The following is a 15,778-nucleotide window of genomic DNA, read 5'->3' as shown; positions in this document are numbered from 1 at the left end:
TTGATGTACAATGTGTGAATTTCTGCTATACAACAAAGTGATTCAGTTATACAAATATATATATTCTTTTTCATATTCTTTTCCAGTATGGTTTATCCCAGGATATTAAACATAGCTCCCTGGGCTCTACAGTAGGACCTTGTTGTTGACCCATTCTCTATACAATAGTTTGCATCTGCTCATCCCAAACTCCCACTCCATCCCTCCCCGAACCCCCTCCCCCTTGGCAACCACAAGACTCTTCTCTACGTCTGGGAGTCTGTTTCTGTTTCGTAGATAGGTTCATTTGTGTCATAGTTTAGATTCGACTGTGGCCTTCTTGAGCCAGGCACTGTGCTGCACTTTGGGGACGCGCATGAACAAGACAGCTCTGTGATCCGTGAAGCTCACCCTCTGGAGGGACAAGAGAGATGCTAAATATATGGGGAAAATCCAACAGGGCCGCGAGACAGACAGCGGTCAATGGCGGCAGATCCCAACCCAAGGAGGAACCGCTTAAGCTCAGGCTTGCAGGCGACCGAGAGGCAGCCCCGCGAAGATCAGAGGAACAGCCCATACCGAGGCCCAGTGTCCGAGTGGGCTCAGCATGTGCCGGGCTCAGCAGAGGGAAGCCTGCCCTTGAGCGAGCTGACTGGCGGCCCTGCCTGAGGTACACGTGTTTTGCCCTTAACAAATCACCCCCTAATTCCAAGGGGCTGCCAACGGGGAGGTGCCCTGTCTCCAGCCACACACAGCGCGCGCGCGTGTCTTCCTGGAAACCGGTAACGGCAGCCTCCCCCAGCTTGCACAGCCTCCTCCCAGAGAGGCCGGAGGGGCGGCGGCTGAGCGGAGGGGAGAACAGGGCCGCATTGTGAGCGTCCCACAGACCGCTGTGGGCAAACAGAAGGCCCGAGTGTGTCCGGGGCGGGCAGGCGGGAGCTCAGAATTGCTCAGTGAACCCTCAGTCTCCAGGCCAAGTGCGCGGCCAGGAAGAAACAGGTCTTTATTACAGGGAGGCCCGGCACGGCCTGAAACGGAGGACACGCCGGGCTGTCCATCTGCAACCTTCCCGAGGCTTCACAGGGGTGGGGACTGGACATAGAGCCACAGGCGAGTATAGACACAGCGAGTCTACATTTATGATCCACAGGGGGGTTCACACACACACACACACACACACACACACACACACACATACACACACACGCCTGGCTCCCTTCCCTCTGTTGCAGCAAAAAGAGAAGTGAAGGCTTCCCTTCCCTGAGAACAAGGAAGATAAAGGGAACAATGAACAGGCTAGAGAAGAAATATAACCTGGCCTGAAAGAGTTAATCATGTTGCAATGTAAATGGAAGTGAGACTTTTCTTCCTTCTTCTCCCGAGAGCAACTAAAGCAAAGGGAACAGCGAACAGGCGAGAGAAGAAACATAACCTGGCCTGAAAGAGTTAATCACGCCTTGGTTTACTTTAACTGTTGCTAATTTGTAGTAACTAGATTTGTACTTTAGGAAGCTAACCTCACTCCCTGACCCTATATAATTTACATTCGGTACCCATCATCCCTAACTCTGTGTGAGTTACATTCCCTGCCTCTCACCCCCTAACCTTATTATGTCCCGGCACTTACATTCTATATGCCCCTGGTAAGAAATCACCCCCTAGGGGTGGGATAGGGAGGGTGGGAGGGAGGGAGACGCAAGAGGGAAGAGATATGGGAACATATGTATATGTATAACTGATTCACTTTGTTATAAAGCAGAAACTAACACACCATAGTAAAGCAATTATACTCCAATAAAGATGTAAAAAGAATAAATAAATTCCATTGTTATTTATAAAAAAAAAAAAGGAAAAGAAATCACCCCCTATAGTTTTTGCATTTCAGAAACAAGGTCACCGGCCAATAAACCAGAGGCAAGCGGACACGATTACCAGACTGCCGGACCCCAATTACCGGGGTGGCCTGACGCCAGCTATGACTGTTTTGAAATAATGCAAAGGAAAGGAAGAATGCAAGACCTTCACTACTTTGATCCTTATCATAGACCCCAGACTGCGAGCCTCACATATAAAATCTTCCCTGATTCCCAAGGAGGGGGGGGCACAGCTCTGGAGGTGCTAGCCTGCTGTGTCTTCCTTTCTGCCTGGCAGAAAAATAAAGCTATCTCTCTCTTCCTCCAAAATCCCTGTCTCTGTATTTCGGTTCGGCCTCGGTGCACAGGGAAGCTGATACTTCGGCAACAAAATGGGGGCTCGTCCGGGGTCTGCTCGCGTACAGGCAGCCCCGCAGGGCCCCTCGGCTTGATCGGAAGCTCGGGGATCTCTCTGCACGCCAGGCTCCTTCGGGAGAGCGGAGGGTTGGAGGATTTCTCTGAGGCCAGATCGCCAGGGACTCCCTGCCGCAGGGCTGTGTCCCATCACACCCGGCCTGTCGACTCGGCGGCGGAACTCCGAGGCTGCGGCGGAGAACGGGGGAGAGGCTGACCTAGCAGCTGCCGAGGCTCATTTTGCCTTGAGGACACCTTCTCTTCTCTTGGCCGCGCCGGCCTGGACTTCCACTCCGAGAAAACACTGAATATTGGAGGATCAGAAAGAGGACGTAGGGAAGTCGCGACGCACCCGTCAGCACCTACAGTGAGTCTCCCGGACTGCGCTCCGTGACCTTCGACGGTCCCCTTAAGGGGAACTAAGGTACCAATTTGAGGATTTCGTGCAAAGGGAAATCCTGATGTGGAATGCTCCCTGCAAAGGGAGATTCTGATGTAAGACGCCGCCTTGGGGCAACGGTCCAGGTCGAGTGGGACTCGGAAATCACGTTTGGGCGGGTCTCCGCCATATGTTTCTCTTTTTCTTTTTGGAGCGTCCCTTTGCTGTTTCCTTTTATGGTTTATGTTTTATGTGTGACTTCCAGCTGATGAGGTGAAGGTTTGTTTTGATTTGAGCGTGCTAATATCAAATGTCTGTTACCAACTGCTCCAGCCAAAATGGGAAGCGCTTCCTCTAAGGTTCTACCCACCTGGGAACACTTAGGGAAAATTTTAAATGACTGGTCGACCTATAGCTATGATCCAATGACAAAGGAAAATGGCCTGAAAATGGGTCTCCTACAATTAGATCTTTATTGCCACGGGATGGGAAAAATGGACTGAGGTTCCCTTATGTTCAGGACTTTATGCCCCTTTTATTATAATCCTGCTGTAGGTGGCTCCATAATCAAAAGCCTGAGGAATCAGAAAAAAAAGAAAAGAAAAGAAACAAAACTCTCCTGACATTCTAAAGGATCCTCTTCTAACTTCTCCCAACTCTCAGGGGAGAGGGAAGGTTTCCCCAGTCCTGCAAGTTCCCTCACCCCCAGATTCTTCTGATCAAACTAAGACCGCACCTCCCCAGAAGGACAATCCCTGCTGGGACAACAGTTTATCAGCCAGTCTGCTCCTGTTATCAGAGCCAATTTGAGCACTATCTGGTTTAAATTTTAGCTGTGCAACCATGACCACAGAAAGAGAAAGATGATTTTTGACAGTATGGCCACAATATTCTTTAGACTCTGGAGAAAACTGGTTAAAATAAAGCTTTTCTTAAAATTGCAAAACCAGTCCTTTTTGCATGTGCAATTAGAAAAAGCTAGCTTGTTAAAATACTTTTCTCCAAAATTCTGACCCTGAGAGAACAAAAATATGCCTAGGACAAAGCTTGAAGTTAACTGTTATCATGTCCTTGAGCTACAAACAAAGCCCACTTTGCCTGAGACTTCAGCCTTGGGTTAATTAGTAGAACTTCAAGCCAAGAAAAAAAAAAGAGGCAAAGAGACATTTTAAATCTCAAGTGGAAACTATGAGATCTCTGTCTGTCTGGATACCTGTGTATGTCTCAGTATATGTTTCTGTCTTTGGATAATATTGCTGAGGATAATTTGTAAATGAGCTCTATTTAATTGGCTTAAAAGAAAAGCACTTACAAATCAAACAATTCTAAATACAAGAAAAATTAAATAAATTTCAGGTTCACGTGACCTGGGAATTATTCAATATTAAAAATACCTGGTATTAATGTTTGTTAATCTAATTAATATAGACATGTCTTTAGAGCCATCAACATTAAGGATAATACTTTTATTGTGCCTAGGTTTAATATAAACTAAATAAGATCTTATTATATCTGTTACAAATTTGTCAGCAATGAAAATAACTCGATGTGAAGAAACTTTTAAGAAAAAAAAATTGCAAATGAGATAAGAGCTTTGGGTGAACTTTTTAGGAATACTTACGTTTTAGGAATATTTACTTAAGAATGATCTCTCCAGATATCTGACAACTTGAAAATTTAGAGTTGTGCTAAATTAAGTTAAAGGATGCAAGTTATTAAATAACTAGGCCATTTCCAAATAAAATAAGATACTGAAACATTAATTACTGAACCTCGGCTTCCTTGTACAGAGAAACAAAAGGTTTAGAACTATTAAAAAATGTGTTTGGTGCCACACTGAGGTATTTTCTATAAGAAAGCACATTCCTAAAAAAAAAAAAAAAAAAAGAAAGAAAGCACATTCCTTAAATATTATTTGGATGTACCAGTCTACAGAGTGCTGATATAAAGGACAGTTCATGGTTGCTTAAGGAAAGTAGGATGTGTGTTTTTAGTAAACAAGGTATGAGCAATGGAATTGCATTTTATTAAGGGGAAAGGAAGTAGGTCTGATTTACAGGTGGCTGTTTCTGAATGGGAAAATAAAGTGATGGATACAGAAAGTGATAAAAAAGGTTTGTGGAAAGTGGACCCTGAGAAAAGAGTTTTATGCGTGGTACAAGTTTTCTTAAGGTGTTGAACCGCCTTGGATGACAGATTTTAAGCTTCTTTACCTTTTAAGTGATCAGTTCGATATTTGCCTTTAAATCTTTTATTGTCCTTTGGGTAAGTGAAAAACAATCGTTTCACAGCGATGTATGATCTTATCTGACTGAGCGTTCTAAACCCTTTTGTGTTTTTGATAAAACTTCCCAAATCAAATTGTAATGAAGTTTCTTTGACCTCTAGCTAACTTTGGGGTGCTTCAAACGGCCTCTGAAACATCCCAAAGAGAGATGTTACACTAATTAGGTTCATTTGGTATGTTAAAATTACACGGGAAGTCTAATGTGTAATAAATCTTCTTAGGTTATATTGTATGGTAATTGTTACTAATATAGATATCCTAGAAATCATATGGAGTTTCAAAAATATTCTGATGTCCTGGTAAAATGTTATCAGTCATAATTCTAGTTATTATCTTTAGCATCATATGTCACAACAGTAACCAAGTTACCTTGTAAATTACATTGTAATCAGAGTTTTAAACTTGCCATAAGTCTTTTGTCATTAGAGACACAGTTTCACTCTGAAGCTTTTGCAAAGATGCTTCTTCTTCAAGAAGATTTATAAAAAGAACTTTTGGATAAATACAAGTTTCTGACTTTCAGACCATAATGCTAAACTGGATATAAAGAAGCTCTTCTCCTCAAGCTACTTATGGTTTACAACAATTTGGTAATTTACACCTACGGGTAAAATTAAAACATTTATCTTTTCTCTCTATTTGCTCCCTCCAGAGATTGGAAACTCTTAGGTCCCCAGCACCTTTATCAGATAAATTAGGAAGGCTACCTCACTAACAGGTACAGAAATCTCAAGGTATTTTCGGGACCTTGAAAAAGGAGGAATTCACCTACATCTGGTAAGCGAAATCTGTGACAAGCCTTTGGTGGGACTTTCCTGAAAGGTCTTTTAAAAGTTCAGTCTGAGACTCCTTATAAAAGTTTCAGGAAGCAAAAAGCCTATATGATACATTACAGTTATATAAATCATCAGGCCAAGTTTACTGAGACCAGACTGAAATTTGGTTCTCTCTCTCTGTTAAGAGAACAAAGTTTTCTTGGGATGCTGCTTTAATAACAGACTATGTAAATTTCTTTGCCTTTAAGTGATTTACATTTGCTTTTAAAATCTTTTGTTACTTAGGTAAAGTAAATAAGTATTATCTCACAATGATCTATGAAGATCTTGGCACACGTAGATAAAATTCATTCTGCTTCTACAAAAATTAACCTCTCATTGTCAGACTTTTGCCATCCTGACTGTCCTTAAAACATGACAACAGTCTACTCCTAAATCAGGGAATTTAAAATGGGTAAACAATAGCTGTAAATCAAACAGTCAGGGCTATAGAAAATCCAAGATGGCTGCTTGGCTTTTTCCGGCTCCCTGATAAACCTCATTTTTTATTTGATGGGATAAAGCCTTCCCTGGTTGCCGGGTTAATGCCCTCACAATGAAGAAAATAAATTATGTTTTACTGAATATTAAATTCTAGTTTTGTTCATTAAGGTCTGTGTTTACCAAGACTCACTTCCCAGATAGTTCCTTGCAGTTATGTTATACTGCTAAAAAATTTAATTGAATTATTAAAGGACACTCTAAGTTTGTTTCTAAAGCTTATCTCAGTAATTTTTCTTTGGATGAAGATCAGATACCCCACGACCTACAACCAGGGGATTATACATAGTGGAAAAGACATAATTTAAAGGACTATCTCCAGACTGGATGGAAGGACCCTTATCAGGTACTCTTAACTAGCTCATACACAGTAAAACTAAAGGGAATTAACTCTTGGATTAATTTCCACTCACAAAGGGCCCCTGCACTGGACTGGCCTATAGAGAGGATGGCTGACCTCAAAATCACCTTAAAACAATGCTCAAACAGAGGAGAAACTACACTCACACCAGGATGAGAAAAAGACAACATCAGTAGTAGACAGCTTCCCCAAGATCCTGGACCTGACTCATACGCTCATTTATAATGTTTTCTCGACTTCTTGGACCTTTGCATATGAATCAAATGTTTTTCTATCATAGGTACGATGCTATGACAGTTTTTTTGTTTTGTTTTGTTTTTTGCGGTGCACGGGCCTCTCACCGCTGGGGCCCCTCCCGTTGCGGAGCACAGGCTCCGGACACGCAGGCCCAGCGGCTATGGCGCACGGGCCCAGCCGCTCCGCGGCATGTGGGATCCTCCCGGACCGGGGCACGAACCCGTGTCCCCTGCATCGGCAGGAGGACCCTCCACCACTGCGCCACCAGGGAAGCCCCTATGCTAGTTTTAAAAATCAATCCAATTGTTGGGTTTGTGGCCAATTACCTATGTCTAGTACTTCTGGGTTACCTGAGTGGACTTCTCCACTCCGAGGCTCTAATTGGCTGACTCTTAGGAAATTTATCTTAAAAGGAAAATTATAGTCATGTTCAGGCCACTACTGATATGACTAGATGAGATCCCCTCACCCGACCAATTAATAACACCTGCTCTGACCCTGACCATACATATGGATTTTCCTCTATTACTCAAAGTTCAATCGGAGCAACAAGCAAAATTTCAGCCGAGGAATAAAGCCTCCCACAATTATGGGATGGATTTATGTAATTAACACCAGGCCATGGTAATTTGAGGTTAGAGGCTCCTCTGTGCTGGGAACAATTAAATCATACTAGGGATAATCAGTCTAGTAACACAGGAAACTGGGCCGAGTACCTTGTGGACAATATGCCAATTATAATTCCCCTGAAGAATAGCGATTGGTACAGAACAGACTAAGTCAGACGACCTGGGATATACTGGGCTGCCCCTAATGGACGTTCTTGGCTGAATTCTTACTTATGACTTTATTAATACTGCCAGCTATGTCATTTGTATTCTGCCTATTTCAAAAAAAAAATGATCGTTTCTTATGTTACCAAGTGTGTGACTGAGCCTCTGATAAAATGATGATATAGAGTTCCATATGAGATCAATGACTGCAATAGTCTAACTCTAGATATGAGAAGAAGCAACAAGGGGGAGTATTGTCCTGGACCATAAGAGACTAGGAAGACAGGTGGTCCAGAGACTTCTGGATCCTAGTAAAGGCCTAGGCCAGTAATAGCCCATGGAGTGGCTTATCAGCAAAATCGTCACCAGACCTGGGAAGGAGCATTCCTAACACCATGGGACAAAATGGTCAGGAAATGCCCCAAACCGTGGTCGAAATTACGACCATAAAGGGGCCCTGCTGACTGAAAACTGACACTTGCCATCTACTTCTACAAGGATTAAATCATGAGCTGTTGTAGCTGGTGACCTTCAACACCCTCTACAAGGACTTCAGGGTGGAGAGCTGAAACGAGGGACTCTGTGCTCTGGGAAAAACTGACAGGACAGGCCTTGAGAGAGTTAAATAATTTCAGGAGAAGATTTTACGAGCCCCAGTTCTTGCATCTTCTCATACCCAGAGAAACACTGACACCATTAATGGTGACACTATGGTGTGAGTTTAGGCAAGTCCTTTTATTGCTAAGAACTTGAGTTTTCTGAGCTGTTTTAGATATGGGATGCCACCGGCCAATTTCAAAACAATGTCTGCTGACAGCTGGTAACTGCAACCTTACTTCTTAAAGGTCTCCTCTTGTAGCTATTACACTTTTAGACGATAAAATTGCTTTAGATCATATGTTAACAAAAAAAGAAAACACATATGTAGTGACCAATAGCTCCTGTTATCTATATGTTAATACCACAACAAAGGTTAAAACCTACTTTGATGAAACTAGATAACCGGCTACCTGGCTACAAGTCTCCCCAAAGCACCAGGCCTAGACTGGGTTTCAGGCTTATTCTCCTACAAAGAAATGAGATCTATTTTGTCTACTAACGTTTAGGTTGTCACGCCTCCAAATACTTCTAACAGGGTCTGTTACACCTACATCAATCACAATGGGCTAATAGAAGAGGACACAGAATTATATATATATCAGCAAATGGCTCCATTCCTTTAGACGGGGTAACACAAGCGCTGTCTCTATCTAGATCAGGATCAAAATTACTACCAAACGTTACATGGCTCTTCATCCTGCTTGGGCCCCCAGCTACAATGATTCTTTTATTAATCTTTGGCCTCTGTCTTTTTAAACTACTTGCTAAGTTCTGTCTCTTCCAGATTACAATAGGTTCACATCAAGATAATGATGATGCAAAGATTCCAGCCATTTCTCAGAAGAGATCCTGGCAAAACAACAACAGAAGTCACCCTGGGGCCCTTAATAAGACAGGGCGAGAGCTCTGTGACCCCAACTAGGTAGGGTCTACGAACCCCTTGCCAGCCTGAGGAAGCTACAGAAGACAGGCCGTCGTCCCTCATCCTCCCAGTAAAGATTTCTTGGGGTTCACATCTCTCAGGGGGGTATTTGAAATAGGAGATAGGTGGGCCCCTGGGCCGGACAGCTGGTGTTTGTCAAGTGGAGCAAAACTGAAGTTTTGTCCTCAGCCAGACAAGAACGACGCCCGTTTCCCTTCCTCCATTGATATGGAGGGAATGAACTAGCAGTGGGGAATTTGTTGCAGCAAAAATAGAAATGAAGTTTTCCCTCCCCTGAGAACAAGGAAAATAAAGGGAACAGTGAATAGGCTAGAGAAGAAACATAACCTGGCCTGAAAGAGTTAATCACGCCTTGGTTTACTTTAACTGTCACTAATTTGTAGTAACTAGATTTGTACTTTAGAAAGCTAACCTCACTCCCTGACACTGTGTAATTCACATTCGGTACCCATCACCCCTAACTCTGTGTGAGTTACATCCCGTGCCTCTCACCCCCTAACCTTATTATGTCCGGGCACTTACATTCTATATGCTCCTCGTAAGAAATCACCCCCTATAGTTTTTGCATTTCAGAAACAAGGTCACCGGCCAATAAACCAGAGGCAAGCGGACGCAATTACCAGACTGTCGGATCCCAATTACCGCGGAGCGGCTGGGCCCGTGAGCCATGGCCTCTGAGCCTGCGCGTCCGGAGCCTGTGCTCCGCAACGGGAGAGGCCACAGCGGTGAGAGGCCCGCGTACCGCAAAAAAAAAAAAAAAAAAATTACATGGGAACTGTTGTCAAATGTGTAATAAATCTTCTTAGGTTATACTGTATGGTAATTGTTACCACCCTATATTGTATGGTAATCTCCCCACCCTAAGGCAGACCTGCCTACCCAGGAAGGGGGATCCAGTGCTTATGGGGATGTGACGCCAGCTATGACTGTTTTGAAATAACGCAAAGGAAAGGAAGAATGCAAGACCTTCACTACTTTGATCCTTATCATAGAGCCCTGGACTGCGAGCCTCACATATATAATCTTCCCTGATTCCCAAGGAGGGGGGGCACAGCTCTGGAGGCACTAGCCTGCTGTGTCTTCCTTTCTGCTTGGCAGAAAAATAGAGCCATCTCTTTCTTCCTCCAAAATCCTTTTCTCTATTTCTGTTCGGCCCGGTGCCCAGGGGAGCTGACACTTCGGCAACACCTCCTCCTCCCTCCCCTAGCTCAGAGAGAATTTCTAAAATCCTTACTTGAAAGGTGCTGGCTGGTGAATACTGCCGACCACGTGAGGGCCTCTGTGCCCCGGGGCTCAGGTGCTCTTCAACAATGCCGTGAAGCAGGTGCCTTTAGAAACCCCACTCTGCAGACGAGGAAACTGAGGGTCAGAGAGGGTCTGGGACTTGGCCGGTTCAGAGCTGGTAAATGATAGACAGGGATGGAACCCAGGCCTGTCTGAGCCCTGTACCCATGTATTTCACCACCATGGGGTGCGTGTGTGTGTGTGTGTGTGTGTGTGTGTGTGTCTGGTTGTTCCAGGGGGCATTCAGAAATCCGACTTGGTCAGGACGACGCGCAGGGTGGGCTTACTCCCTGCAACTGTCGGGGAAAAGTACCCTCTTAAGTGCCCCCTGTCAGTGACCAGAACAGAGCGCCTGCTTCAGTCTGGGGCATTTCCTTCATGGGGTCAAGGGTCTGCGAAGCTGGGTCAGCCCCTGGAAGGCTGGTGGGCAGGAAACGGAACGGAGCCTGGGGGGCGGGGGGAAGGGAGAGAGGGGGGAAGGGAGAGAGGGGGGAGGGGAGAGGGGGGGAGGGGAGGGGGGAGCCTGCTGAATCTCCCCACCCTAAGGCAGACCCACCTACCTGGGAAGCGGGATCCAGTGTTTATGGGGCTGTAACCTCACAGTTCACTGGCCTCTGACCGGGACCCTCCCCCACTCCCCCCACTCCCTCTCCCGTCCTCAGAGAGTCTCTCAATCAAATCCACCCCAGTCCGCCCCGCCCTTCGCCTTGTTTAGAGCTTCCTGGGGACAAATTCCAAGGCCGCTGGGCCCGCCCCTTCTCTCCCTCACCGCCCGCCTCCCCCGACTTTGGACTTGGCACTCTCAGGAATCTCTCCCTGCATGTGCTCCTGCGGACTCTCTGCCGGCATCCTTGCCGCGGCTGCTCCACCGGGAGGGGGGAGTGGGAGGGGGAGGGGGAGGGTCCCGTCCCCTCCGCCCGGCCCCCAGGCCCTTGCGCTTCCCCTGCCCAGTGCTGGTCACAGTGGGGATGGGTGACTCTGCTGTCCCACTCCTGGGCTGCTCCCCTCCCAAGGGTAGGATGGGGGGTCCCACTACTCTGGCTGTGGAACAAATTACCCCAAGACTTCGTGGCCTGAAGCCACCACTTCTTAAACTCACAGATTCCGTGGGCTGGGAGTTTGGGCTTGTCTGGGGCCTCAGCTGGAGTCACCTGGAGGTTTGTTCAGGTCGCGCGGTCGATGCTGGCTGTCTAGTGGGCCCTCCACGTGGGCTAGCAGGGGGGGCAGCACCCACTTCAAGATGTAGGCGGTCTGGGACTTCCTTGGCGGTCCAGTGGTTAGGATGCTGCACTTCCACTAAAGGGGGTGCGGGTTCCATCCCTGGTGGGGGAACGAAGATCCCACATGCCATCAGCCAAAAAAAAGGTGGAGGGGCGCTCCAAGGGGTGGGGGGCATGGACCCCCCCCCCGACTGCTTGGTGGGAGCTGTGTAGGGAGGGTCATTTAGGAAGATACAGGGCCAGCCCCCAGCAGGTTCTCAGGACGTTTCTGCTTCTCTGTTGAGCCCACATAGCCCCGCTGCAGCTTCCAGAAGAGGAAACTGAGGCCCAGGGTACTCGCTCAAGGCCCTCACGTGTGGGACGCCAGTTCCACTGCAAGACACTGCCCCCTAGTGGCCAGAGGCGGCATGTCCAGGAGCCCAGGCCTGAGAGCCTGTGTGGACGGGGGGACGGGGGGGGGGGGCGGGGGCGGGGCTGGCCCTGCCCCTCCTGGACCAGCGGGCACACTCTTGAACCTCGGCAGGTTCCGCAGAGTGGGGTCAGCGCACATTTATGTCGACAGTCTCGGTCATCCTGGTGACCCTTCCATCAGTGACATCCTTAGAGATCTCCACTAGAGGCAGTGTGGTACAGACTGGACCTGCTGAATGGCCGTGGGGTGACCAGATGGTCACAGGGTTAAAGTCCACTCTGATTTATTTGGGGAAGCCATCAGTGACTCCCATGGTCCCCAGGATAAAGGCCATAGTCTTTGAAGTGGCTTGGGAGGCCCCACCCACCCCCGTCCTCCCCCTCAACCTCAAATTGTCAAGACCCCAGAGGTTCCCACCACTTAAAGTCCAGCATCAGCAGAACAAGAGGCCCAGGTTCTGCAGCCCTGTGGGAGCCAGACCAACAGCCCAGCTGCAGGTTCCTTGCTCCCATCTCGTGCTTAGCCTACTTCTTTTTCTTTGAAGAGTGTAAAATGCAGTTTGCCAAACTGAATTATTATAAGTTGATTGCACAATTATGACCCCACTGTATCTCTGGCAAACTTCTACTCATCCGGCAAGGTTCAGCTCAGTCATCACCTCCTCCAGGGAGCCTTCCCTGACTGCCCACCCCAACCCCGGACCTCATATAGAAGGCCAAGTTTTTTCTTGTGACAACCTAGATGACTCTTTAGCTGTCTCTCTCCTCACTGTCCCTTGAGGTCAGGGACTGGGTCTTATTCACATCTGTGTCCTCCATGCCCAGACGAGCACCCAGCACGTGTTATGAACTCAAAACAGTGTTTGTTGAGTGAATGAATAAAGAATTGCCTGTAGAAATGAGACCATCCAGGGGCATGGCTAAGAGCTCAGATGCTGGAACCAGCCGGCCTGGGTCCAACTTCCATTTTTGCCACTAATAAATAGGTTAGATACTTTCCTTGACTTCTCTGGGCCTCAATCATCTCAAAGGCTAGGAGAGTCTGAAAGGAGTGGGCCAGCTCTTATCCATGCATTTTCATCCAGCAGTATTTTTTTTTTTATCCCAGCTGGTTCTAAGACTGGGAGGAAACATAAAAAAGTATAAAATACAACGGGAACACTGAGATGCAGAAAGCGCCCTGGAGTCGGAGCCTTGACGTAGCTGGGTGTGGCTGAGAGCAGGTCCCCTCCCTGCTCCCTTCCGGGAAATGTAAGTCCTGCCCTCCTGAAGTGCTAACTACGGGCCAGAAAATCGACTAGCTCATTGAATCCTCACATGATTCTTTATGAGTATGATCATTGACATTTTATAGATGGGGAAACTGTTTCCCAGGGGAAGACAGCTGCAAAGTGGTGGAGGTGGGATTTGAACCCACACAGTCTGGCCCTTGAACCAGTCACTCAGACGTTTCACTGTACCACCCGTTGTTTGCCATTCCTTGCCTTCTCGAGATTCAGCCTCTCGCTCCCCGTGGCTGGGTCTCCCACAGCCCTCACATTCCTCTATACTTCAGTATGCAGGGCACTGTGTCAACATGCACATGCGCATACACTCACACGTGTGTGTATCTCCACCTGAAAGAGTGTGGCTTTCTGTCCTCTCTCTCTGTGCAAGGGTCCTGGGTGAGCTCCACTGTCACTGTCCCAGGTTTATCCAGCGAAAGTCAGGACAAATGGCCAGGAAGTGGAATCCCCACACGCAGGGGAGAAACACCCGACACCAGGGCCTTCGTCTCCGTCCTCACTCGAAACCTCACCGAGGCACTGGTGCCACCCCTTGTTGTTCCCTGTGCCTTAGCTGCTCTGCTCCCGATCACGCTCGGGCTGTCTCCCTCTCCTGGTTCAGGTCTCAGCATGGATGATATCACCTGCCAGAGGCTTTCTCCATCCTGGGCCATCCCGGGAGTGGGGGGACGGGGGCATGGCTGGAGTGCTTTTCCAGTATGCGGGGCACCTCCACTCACAGCCAGATCAGAAGCAAATGACATCTTCTCTGTGCTTCTGCTCCCCATCTGAAAAGTAGGGATCACCTCTGGGTACTCACCTGGTAGAGTCTATGCTGGCTGTGGAATGTGGAGAGAGGCAGAAGGGAATCGCTGGCCAGAGCCCCTGGGAGTTGAGGCCACAGAGCCCAGGGTTCTGGTGCCTGGAGCAGAGCAGCCAGCCAGCACAGAGCCTGGAACCTGGGGGAGAGGAAAGGGGTCAAGGCCTCTTCCCTAGAAGGGAAGACAGACATCGTGAGACCACAAGGAATGAACGCTGGACACAGCCTGGGTGGAGCTCAGGGGCTTGTGCTGTGTGGACAAAGCCACTGTCAAAAGAGCACATGCTGTGATTCCATTTACATAACACTCTCAAAATTAACAACAACTATATGTGTGTGTGTGTGTGTGTGTGTGTGTGTGTGTGTGTGTGTGTGTGTATGGTACTGTGGAGAGCAGATCAGTGGTTGCAGGGGTTGGGATGGGGGGCATGGCCATAGGGAATAGCATAAGGGAATTTTTTGGAATGATGGAGCAGCTCTGTGTCCTGATTGGGGTGGTGGTTACACAAATCTATGTGCACTAAAATTCATAGAACTACATACAAAGAGAAAAGTAAGTGCATGGAAAAACAGGAGAAATCCAAATAAGGTCTGTGGTTTAGTTAGTAGTATCATGCCAGTGTCAATTTCCAGGTCCTGGCCATCACATTATGGTTTTGTAAGATGCTGTCACTGGGGGAGCTGGGTGAAGGGCACAGGGGAGTTCTCTGAATTATTTTCGTGACTTCTCTGCAAGTCTAAAACTACTTCAAAGTAAAAACGCTAGGAGTACTTCATCCAACAACAGTAGAATATACACTCTTCTCAAGTTCACATGGAACATTCACCAAGATAAACCACAAAATACACCTTAAATTTAAAATACAGATAGGGAATTCCCTGGCGGTCCAGCGGTTAGGACTCTATGCTTCCACTGCAGGGGGGGAATGGGTTCGATCCCTGGTCGGGGAATTAAGATCCTGCAAGCTGTGCAGTGTGGCTAGAAAAATAAATAAATAAAAATTTAAAGATTAAAAAAATAAGAGAATACAGATCATATAATGTATACTCTCAGATCTCAATGGAATTAAACTAGAAATCAGTAACAGAAAGATAGTAGGAAAAGCCCAAGATACTTGGAGATTAAACAACACTCTTCTAAATAACACATGAGTCAAAGAAGAAATCTCAAGAGAAATATTAAAAGATTTTGAACTAAATGAGAGTGAAAATGCAACTTACTAGAATTTGTGGGATGCAATGAAAGCAGTTCTCAGAGGGAAATTTATAGAATTGAATGTATCTATTAGAAGACACATCTAAAATCAATCATTTCAGCTTTTAGAAAAAGAAGAGCAAATTCAATCCAGAGTAAAGCACAGATGGCCAACAGGGACACGAAAAGATGCTCAGTATCACTAATCACCAGAGAAATGCAAATCAAAATCACAGTGAGAGGGGGCTTCCCTGGTGGCGCAGTGGTTGAGAGTCCGCCTGCCGATGCAGGGGACACGGGTTCGTGCCCCGGTCCGGGAAGATCCCACGTGCCGCGGAGCGGCTGGGCCCGTGAGCCATGGCCGCTAAGCCTGCGCGTCCGGAGCCTGTGCTCTGCAACGGGAGAGGCCACAGCAGTGAGAGGCCCGCGTACCGCAAAAAA

General features: G+C 47.1%; 1 long non-coding RNA gene across 2 annotated transcripts in view; it reads right to left on the bottom strand.

Annotated features, from left to right (window-relative positions):
* Positions 1 to 224: 224 nt before the first annotated feature.
* Positions 225 to 15,778, bottom strand: part of LOC114903161 — a 19,110-nt gene continuing 3,556 nt past the window's right edge. Inside the window, exons 2-5 of one of the 2 annotated variants that reach the window (XR_003795644.1) lie at positions 14,143 to 14,281; positions 11,526 to 11,746; positions 10,377 to 10,486; positions 225 to 393 (exon numbers count right to left, since the gene is read on the bottom strand). This is a non-coding gene — a long non-coding RNA (uncharacterized LOC114903161). The remainder of the gene's footprint in view (positions 394 to 10,376; positions 10,487 to 11,525; positions 11,747 to 14,142; positions 14,282 to 15,778) is intronic. The other variant, XR_003795645.1, reaches the window with a different exon arrangement.

Source organism: Monodon monoceros, unplaced genomic scaffold (genome assembly GCF_005190385.1).
Source record: "Monodon monoceros isolate NGI ecotype Baffin Bay Population unplaced genomic scaffold, NGI_Narwhal_1 Super_Scaffold_20, whole genome shotgun sequence".
NCBI lineage: Eukaryota > Metazoa > Chordata > Mammalia > Artiodactyla > Monodontidae > Monodon > Monodon monoceros.
The sequence above is the reverse complement of the archived record's forward strand: the minus strand, read 5'-3'. Positions and strand labels throughout refer to the sequence as shown.